Below are 10,842 nucleotides of genomic sequence, written 5' to 3'. Positions count from 1 at the left end.
TGCATCGTAACTACACCGAAACCCATGATCGACTCATCACAATAAACCATGAAATCCTAAACACCCTCCGGAAAGGTGAAAATCGACGCCTCACACAATCTCTGTCTCAGGGACTCAAAAGTTTCCTGCTGCTCAGGCCCCCAATGAAAAGTGACAGTCTTCTTCGTTAACCAAGTCAGAGGAACCGTTAAATGAACCTCTGATAGTAACCTTCCAACCCAAGGAAACTCTGAATCTCAAATGGAGACCTCGGAACCTCCCACCTCATCATGGCCTGGACCTTGGCCGAATCAACAAGAATATCGTTCTGGTTGAAAAGGTGCCCCAAAAACTACATATTGTGCAACCAAAACTCACACTTGGAGAACTTCGCGTACAATCTTTCCCATCCTCAGGGTCTCCAATACCTCTCTCAAGTGCTCCTTATGTAGCTTCTGGGTCTTGGAATAGACCAAGATGTCATCAATGAATACAATCCCAGACCGATCCAACATTAGTGTGTATACGCGGTTAATAAGATATGTGAATGCGGCTAGAGCATTGGTGAGCCGAAAAAGGCATCACCACAAACTCGTAATCACCATAAAGAGTCTGAAAGGCCATCTTCTGCACATCCTCCTCTCTAACCCTCATCTGATGATAACTTGAATGTGGATCAATCTTGAAAAACCAATATGCACCCTAAAGCAATCCTCAGGAGTGGATAACGGTTCTTCACCCTTAGCTTATTCATCTCCCGATATTCAACACACATCTGATGCGACCTATCCTTTTTCTTCACAAACGGGATCAGTGCTCCCATTGCGAACTGCTCGGTTAAATGAACCCCTCTTCTAATAGCTCCTACAGTTGTGTAGACAGCTCTTGCATCTTTGGAGGAGCTAAACCGATACAGTGCTTTAGCTATCAGAACCGCACCCGAAACCAAGTAAATCCTAAACTCAACCTTCCTCTCCGAAGGCATCCTAGGTATGTCCTCTTGGAACACATCTGGGTATTCTCAGATAAGTGGCACGCCATCCACAGTCTCATTAATCTTCTCCCGGGTATCCATAACATAGGCGACATATCTGGAACAACCCTGATGACAATAATGTCTGGCCCTAGCTGTTAAACATAGAACTGGCCCATTCTGAGCAATCTCCCCCTGAACTACTAACTCTCCCCCACTTGGATTTCGAATGCATACCAACTAATGCTCGCAATCAATCACCACCCCCATTGAGGCTCAACCATTCCATCCTTATAATAACCTTGTTCCTGCATAAAGGAATGGGAACCAAATCAAGTGGATACCGCTCGCTGAACATCTCAAGAACACAACCCTGATGAACCTTTGATACCCGGATAGATCGATCATCCGCAATCTCAACCTCTAAAGGGCAATCCAGCTCTCCTAGAGCTCCAACAAACCTCTTGCTAAGCGTAAGCTGTATAAAAGATCTGGTAGCCCCCGAATCAAACAATATGAATGTAGAGATACCGTTCACGAGGAACGATCTTGTCACCACATCTGGTGTTGTGTGAGCCTCCTTGGCTGTCAGCTGAAAATCCCTACTCCTCATAACACGCTCAGCCGCCTTGCACAGGCGACCATCAGTAATCTGTAGAGTCTCTGAGGTGGTTGTTGTAATTGGTCCTCCTACTGCTAGGATTTGGAAATTGGTCTTCTTATGGCCCCTCTTATTGAAATTGAAGCAAATCAGATCATATATTAGGGTGGTGGTGGTGGCAGTTAATCCTTGCCAATATGACCCGTCCGACTGTACTTGAAGTAGCCAGAACCACCTACCCTGCACATCTCATTATGCATCTTGTAATACTTACCACAATGGCTCTAGACCTACTAGCCTCTCAACCTCAAATCGAAAACCATGGGCCTCTTGCCCGAGCTCTCTGAACCCTGAACCTGATCCGACTTCCTCTTCCTCTCCATCTGCAAATCAATCAATCAATCTCTCTCTCTCTCTCCCCCTAGACCTCTCTATCATATCATCCAGTGTCTTACAACTGGATCGGATCACAAACTACCAGATATCACTCCTCAACATTGTTGGGTTATGTATACTACAACATCCTATGGTGCATATACAACCCTAAATACCTTGGGTCTATGTTTTCACTAATTATACTTGTAATGATGTTTTCAAGGTATTAAGCCTATAACTAGCATGCAATTGTCATATATCATACAAGATACTAGTTAGGGTAACATACCTTTTGTATAGCTTGGAGTCTTGATGTATTTGGTCTTAAGAGCTTAGCCCCAATAGTGTGGAAGCCTCAAATGAAGTCATAACACATCATGAACAAAGGTGGAACTTGAGAGAGAATTCCTTCAACACCAAAAACACCTCCATGAACTCCAAGTACAAGTCTAGGTGTTTTTTGCTATGAATGGATATATTTATATGTAGGATTCCAATGGTTATGGGCATAACCCAAATCCATACCCATGGGTGTTATGATCCATGGTTCATGTGGCCCAACTCTTTATGTATCCATACATAAATTTGGTCCAATCATGGATCATAAGCCTAACACATATAAATATAACTAATTACCATAATTCGTCCCCATAGATTTAAATTAGTCTCTTTTGATCACTAAATTAATTCCAAATTAATTATTGATCAATACTAAATAAAGCATATGATTTCATATTAATATATTATAACTTATAATATATTAATAAATCATATATATAACCTTCTCTCAAGAATCCATCCTAACAAATTATCCTCGTGATATGCAACCCAAATGGACCATGCTACTCTCGGGTCAAGTACATACCAATAATAGTTATGGGGTTAGACATCTAATCCAACAGTCTCCCACTTGGATAAGTCTAAAACTATTATTGTAAGTACGACTCCAAAACCCGACTGGCAATTGTAGCTCTTAAAAGTCGCTGTCGAACTCTGACCTAGTCAATGACATGTCCATTACATAAGGGATCATATATTCCTCCATTCTAGATATCATATGGATTGAGACATGGATTATAATCATTCTCTCTGTTCACATGTTGTTTCCCGATTTTCGATTTATGACGACTGACTAATTGAACAAATCAATCAGTCCAGGCATGGCCGAGCGCTTACGTTTTCCATCACTAAATCATTGAGGAGCCCACAGATATCACTTTTATCCACATGGAGTAAAAGGAATGGATAAACTTCGATCATATGTTTGTACTAACTACTTGTTGAATTATACACAAAGGCACATTTTATAACATCAAGTTACTGATGCGGTTTCATACAATCAATGTACAACCAACTCATAGTCAACAACTCATATCTCTAGGTTTGAAGACTTATATGATATTACCGTCTCACGATCACTCGATATAAATTCCATGAAGTGATACAAGTAAGCGTGGGTTTAATCCAATACTCAGAACTTATGAGCACTCAAGAATGTTGCAACAACTTTTTCTATGTCTAAACACTTTATCCATCTACAAGCCCAATTCATGATAGTCTTGATTCATACCTACTTCCAAAGTATGATTGACTGTGGATAGTTTGAATAACCTAGTTATTCGGGAAGTCAAAACATGCAAAGTGAAACACAAGAATAATACTAATCATATATGGACCCTAACACTTTTGAGAGTAAAACACCTTTTATTTAATCACCATATTGATTACTCATTATTCATTGTATAATATTTCGAATAATCAACTTAATACTTGAACTAAAAACAACAGTTATTCCATGCTCTAAGCAGGCACACTATGTTTATCTATGGTCATTTCTTTGTGAAATAGATCAATTGATAACATTTCAATGATGCTCATTTCATAATTCCAAATCCTTATGATAAATGTAAGAATACCAAATTCTTACCTTTTACCAAAATATCTTAGATTCTAAACTTATATGCATTAATCCTCTTGTAATAACTATGCACAAAAGTCACAAAGACATGGCAACAAACATTACAAAGTATTCCAATGGAGAGAAATTCCATGGAAACGAAGTCTCATATTCAAAGTACATTCCTTTTTACATCCTTCTTGGATTAAGTTTTCTAATCTTACACATATTTAAAGAATAGTTTCCACCTATGGAAACATTTCCATATTCCCATTTTGACTGTCACTTCTGAACAAGAGTTGCCTCTTTTTAGAATATGTCAATATGGTCCTTTCCAAAATTAACACCATACTTCCAATTGTCCATGAGCAACCGATCTTTGGTAAATCTTAGATTGTCCTCGACAATTTCTTAATCATTTTATTCATATCCACTTCTAGTCCTTTTTCCCTCTTAATGGCCTAGACATTCAGAAAATTTAGAACGGATGAATATTACAACACATGTAATTAATCCTATATCTGAAGCATATGGGACATGATTCATGATGTCTCACATAAAGACATGATACTAGACCAGTCTTTTGCTATAATATTTATATTTATATTTTCCATGTTCTCATAATTCAAATTATGAAAAGGGATGTCGTAATCATAATTGAATTTTAGAATGTAAGTAATGTAATCACGACTAAATTTGATTAAAATTTCACAATCTAAGCTTTTAGAATTTGAATGAAGTATAATATTCTCTCCCTTAATTATAGCAAAACAATTTTTTTCAACCCATGCAACTTCCCGAATTAAGAATTTTGTTTTCTATAATTAACACCTAGCATAATAATCATGCTCCCACTAACATGATAATTATTAGCATAACACTTATACTCACACTAGATTTGACATGTTTCCAGAATTTAGCTGGACTTATAAAAATCAATACTTTATTGACTTTCTTACCAAAGTTCTAATTTCTGATACGAGATGTTTTGATAAGACTTTATCAAAATCATACAAATTTCCTTAGATAGCTCACATGTGTGTCTAAATAATTTTTAGAACTATGAAAAGGGATGTCGTAATCATAGTCTCAATTGTTTAGACCTTTTCCATTTCTCACAAGTCCATGTTAGTGTGTCGGTTAACCACACACGCTCCAGTAACGACTTTAAGAATGCAAATATCACAATTGCTATCTACTTAAAATCTTTTTAGTGAAAGCGTTTACTCACCACCATTTTCATGAATCGAAGACAAACCTTATGACGCTTAGATTGTATCGTGTATGTGTTCTTATCCATGTGAATTTGTCAAAAACATAACCATAAGAGAAGGTTAGTGACAAATCCAAACTCATATGGAATGAACTTGTTCAATCTTAACTTCTTGTCACCTGGAAGCACAAGGGCCTCCCATTGCTTCCAAGTAGTTATGCAAACAACTAAGAACTCATAGAACTCACATGCATAGTCAACTTTAACTGGAATGAGCACATAAACAAGAACATGTCAACATGATATGCTATAAATCTCAAGTCGTGTGCTAGTGATAAACAACAAGTTTTATTCTTGATTAGTTCTTAACACTTTTCAAGATCTTTAAGACTCCCATTGACCTCTTGACATATAAGATTCTCTTTGTCAAGAACCATTCCTTAACAAAACAAATATACAAGAGTTAGTGCAGATTCTTATCAAGATAAAGACAAGGAGATGGAGCTAGAACGAATGGGAGGAGTTATTAGTTTTATCTTTTATGGAAAAGTTATGGAAAAGATAAGGAGATGGAGCTGGGAGGAGTTATGGAAAAGACAAGGAGACGGAGCTGGAACGAGTGGAGCCAAAGGAGACGAGGATGATTATTAGTTTTATCTTTTAGTTTTTCTTATTTGGTTTTTTTAGTTTGGTTTATTTTTATTTTGAACTTGTAACCAAGTATTGGATGATTGTTTTCTTCTTTCCACTATTATTTGTTTTGTTGCAGATTTCGTGTATTTTCGTGAGCCAGATGATGAGAGATTAGAGATAGGAGCATTCAAGTGAAGCTGTGTCATTTAGAGTTAAGATTCGAGACCTCAATCTTTAATAAGTGTGAGGTTATATTAGTGAGAGAAACAAGTTAAACAACGAGGCAAGAGTCCAAGAAATTTAAGAGTTATAAGGGTCTAAAAGCATTTATATAATCAGGTTTCCCTTGACTTAATTCGAAGATTACATTCTGTGTAAGAAGAACAACCACGACCAAAAGGTAGGCATAATATTAGAGCCCGTGAAGAGAAAGGCAAAACGCAACAACAACCTCAACAATTTGAGGGTGGGGTACCTATCGACCCATTTCAAAGTCAGGTGGGTGTTTATTTGGACAATCTCCGTGGAGGTGTCAACTACCACAACCAAGCGATTGACATTTTATTTACACATTTGAATGTGGAACGACCTCCCACAGTGCCACCTCAGTATCCTTACATTATGACTTAGAAGGAGTTATGGACAAGATAAGGAGATGGAGTTGGAACGAGTGGAGCCAAAGGAGACGAAGAGGATTATTAGTTTTATCTTTTAGTTTTTCTTATTTGGTTTTTTTTAGTTTGGTTTGTTTTTATTTTGAACTTGTAACCAAGTATTGGATGATTGTTTTCTTCTTTCCACTACTATTTTTTTTTGTTGCAGATTTCATGTATTTTCGTGAACGGGATGATAAGAGATTAGAGATAGGAGCGTTCAAGTGAAGCCGTGTAATTTAGAGTTAAGATTTGAGTCCTTAATCTTTAATAAGTATGGGGTTATATTAGTGAGAGAAACAAGCTAAACAATGAGGGAAGAGTCCAAGAAATTTAAGAGTTATAAGGGTCTAAAAGCATTTATATAATCAAGTTGCACTTGACTTAATTCGAAGATTACATTCTATGCAACCCAGTTTCCATGACATGGACTTTAATTCCATGTCGTGAGTTTAGATACCATCATCATATTACGGGATGATTTAAATCGACAACACGTCGTGTACTCTAACACCACTACGTGATCTGGGTAATTGGGATATTCTCCATTTTTTTTAACAATACAATGTTGCGTATGCTTTCCCACATTGATGAAGTATGCTATGAAAATTTTATACACTACATTTGTTGAAGATTCAAGTCTTGGATTCACATTTTTGTCGGCACATTATATATCATTTGTTGAAGATCCAAGTTCCCTTCTCCATAATTGAAGATGTCCATATTCAAGATGTTCAAAATTTTCCACACGCTTGAAGAAATCGATCTCACTACTATTACCCCAGGGGAGTCTGTTCCTCTTTCTCCCTTTTCTTGTTTTTAAATTATTTTATACACACAATGAGGGCATTATATGTAATAAGTGTGGGGTAGAGGGTCGAAAAAGTAAATTGCTAGAAAATTTTTTTAAAAAAATCTAATAGACTTGAAATAATAATCTAAAAATTAAATCTAGTAATAAGTTTAAACTTAAGTTGCTAGTATTATATGGGATGATCCGATGCGAGCTCAAATGTTTAGCTGAGTCAACATATGTGATAATATATATTTGTGGCTTCCCAAGTCTTAGTGAAAAGCCATGAGATATGAAAGGAAATCTGGTAGTTTATATGGCATAATACGTTTTGCAGCATAAACCTGAAATCTATCCAGGAGAGCGTATGTTGTCATCACACTTAGACTAATATGTCTAACCAATAAAGGTTGAAGTTAAGCTCCCTTGCTTAAGCATGTAGGATTTGAGTGAAAAAAGTGAGTTATATATATATATATATATATATATATATATATATATATATATATATATATATATATATATATATATAGATAGAGAGAGAGAGAGATTACCAAAAAGTTGTTAGAATTTTGGAGCTATCAAAGTATGAAGATCAAAAGATTAAAATTTTGAAGAATCAAAAAGTTGAAGATGCCAAAAATCAAACAATAAAAGTAGTGAATTCAAAGAAATCAAAGATCAATTATTCAAAGAAGTGAAAAATTACAAAGAACTCCATTGTGGTATCAAAGTTGTAATTTTTCTAGATTATGTAGGCTTGGGTAGCTTAACCAAAAATACCTTGAGCTTAAGAAAGATTTATGAGGATTGATTCAAAGTGTTGCTGAAATGAGTGTCGTATAAGCTAAGGGGTGAAGGTTCATAAGAAATGTCAGTATTTAGGATTGGGAAGTTATTAGAAATTTTAGACACAAATATAAGCATTACGGTCTTGGTATAATGGTAGAGTTCAAAAGGGATTGTCTAATGTGATGTTGGTAATGAGAGTTTAACTTAAAAATTAATTAGTTTTGCTTGAAGGCAAGAAAAATATAAGTGTGGGGTATTTGATATTGCTATATTTATACACATTTTAGGCAATATTTGAATATATTTTTATACATATTTTGGTTATTTGCAATGACAAATGATACTTATGAGATTAAATTGTATTTTATAGCAAAAAAAGAGCAATCTTGAAGAATAAGGACCAAAAGGGTCAATTAGCGAAACTTTGGAGGATTGAAGAATTAAAGAAAAGAAAATCCTAGTGAAAAGCTAAATTCACGACGTGGATGTCCCTTCCAAAACGTGGAGTTGGTGTTTCTAGAAGATGAGTACACAGCAAGACGGAATCCTTGCCCGATAAGGATTCATCCTAATTCACGACGTGAAGTACAAAAATCACGAAAACTATATATATCATTGGTGTGTACGATTTGGGGGAGGTTGGGAAGATTTGGAAGTTTTAGAAGACGATTTTTGAAGCCAAATAAGTCAGAGAAGTAAAGTTTTAGCACCTAAGGAAGAAGAAGGAGTTGAAGATCATAACTTTCACTTCTAATTTGGTACAATTTATTTTGTTTTTATTAATTAAGATTGTGTGTTTGATTTCAGCCATGAGTAGCTTCATCTAACTGCTTCTGTTTAGCTAGATGAAACATGAACTCATGGATTAGTTAATTGACTATGGATTTTACTAGTTGGTTAAATGCTAATGTTTGATTGTTAATACCTAGCATGTTATCATTTGATACTTAAATTGCTTAAATTTATGTTCTATGTAGCTTAGTGAATATTAAATTGCATGAACTTGACACCTAGTAATTTAGTGACCGTTAGATTACTAGAGCTAGGATCGAACCAATCTTAGATAAATAGTTAAAGTTATTAAATTTAGCTGTGCTGGAGAACATATATTGTGACTATAATTGTGTTTGTTAAATCAATCTTACATAGTTCCATTCAATATTCATAATTGATTATGTGTTAAATTACATATGACCATACATAGTTCTACATGAACTAGTTAAACATTAGTATATTTGGACTTATATTACTAATAATGCAAAAATATCGGTAACCAACATGAATTATCCATAATTAGTAGCTAACTATCGAGGAAAAGTGGATTTGAAATAAACAAAAATGATTTTAGTAATTGATTAAATAGTTTGTTAATTGCTTAAGTTTGTCTAAACTTGCAAAATCGGATAAAAACCCAAATTACTTTTGCTTGTTTTAGAATTAATTTTTAGTACGTAAATTAGTCAACTAAATTCGTTCCCTGAATTCGATACCCGACTGTTTGTGTTATACTATTTGCGAAAAGGCACACTGCCTTTAGTCGAATAGCTAGTTAGATAGTAGGTAAAATTAGGTGTAGCATTATTGACACATCAGTGGGAAAGAGGAGAGATGGTTAGGGCTGTAAACGAACTGAATATTTATCAAACTGTTCGTGAACCGTTCGGTGGGAAGTTCATTTATGTTTATTTATTTAATAAATAAATGAGGATAAGCACAAATTCTCGTTTGTTTAGTTAAACGAATGAACATGAACAATGATCTCGTTCGTTCAATTATATTCGTGAATGTCTGTTTCTGTTATTTACTTTTGTTCGTTTATGTTCATTGATATAAGCTCTTTTTATGTTCATATATGCTCAATTGTATTTAATTACATTACTATATTATATCTTCAATGTTAATATATGTTCATATCTGTTTTTTTTTATCTTTGTTCATTTATATTCGTTCGTTTGTATTCGTTTAGCATATTTACGAAAATGAACATGAACAATTTAATTTTTTAAACAAACGAACATAAGCAAGAAAACTCATTTGTTTATCCATTTGTGTTCATTCATTTGTTTGGCTAACTTAACAAACAAACATGAACAAACCTTCGTGCAATATTCTTTTTGAATTTTTTTTTCTACATTGTGATTAAGATTTTGAGATTAGTACAACTAGAAGAAGTGATTTGGGAATTTTTTTTTAATAATTTTTGGATGAAGGAAGGAGGGAGGAGCCTCAATTTAGAGGGTTTCTTTCAGAAACAAAGATGAAACCATTATTATTATTTTAGTTTTTTTATTTTATTTTCCTCTTCTAGACTGGAACTTTGGGTAGAAGTATCAACTTTTTTTTTAATTTTTTCATTATTTAAAGAAATAAGGTATGAGGGTGTTTATATGACAAATACGAGGCCCCATTCTGTTAGTTATTTTTTTGGATAGATAATGTTTAGATTTCCATGGTCCAGTTAGTTTTGAATTAAAGATTTAGATAATCATCATGAATATATTTTTTATCAAATATTTTATAAAATTTATATTTTCATCTTGTCTCCTCTCATTGTGGTGATTGTCCTATTATATTTTATGTTTAAATTTAGTTTTTGGTATGAACTAATAGGATCCTTACTATATTAAGGTTGAAAACTTAGCAAGTCATGACTTTCCCTGAGCCCTTAAAAGTTCCGCCCGTTGGTATGGTGGCAGGTGGGTGATGATGGTGGTGATTGAAGTGATTACAATATATTGTAGTAGGTGACGTTACGTGGTCGTGCGTGGTGGCAATATGTGTGTGCTCTTGAATGTGTGTATTTTTTTTAGTATATTTTGTTTTTATATACATAATTTTAAAAAATAAGAAAAGGGTATTTTCATTATTTCTTAAACATTTAACATAATTTGTTAATAAAGTTAATCATAATAACCATTTGTAAAATGTTTCAT

This window comes from Lactuca saligna, chromosome 8, assembly GCF_052625555.1.
Source record: "Lactuca saligna cultivar CGN05327 chromosome 8, ASM5262555v1, whole genome shotgun sequence".
Classification (NCBI taxonomy): Eukaryota; Viridiplantae; Streptophyta; class Magnoliopsida; order Asterales; family Asteraceae; genus Lactuca; species Lactuca saligna.
This window is presented reverse-complemented; position numbering follows the sequence as displayed.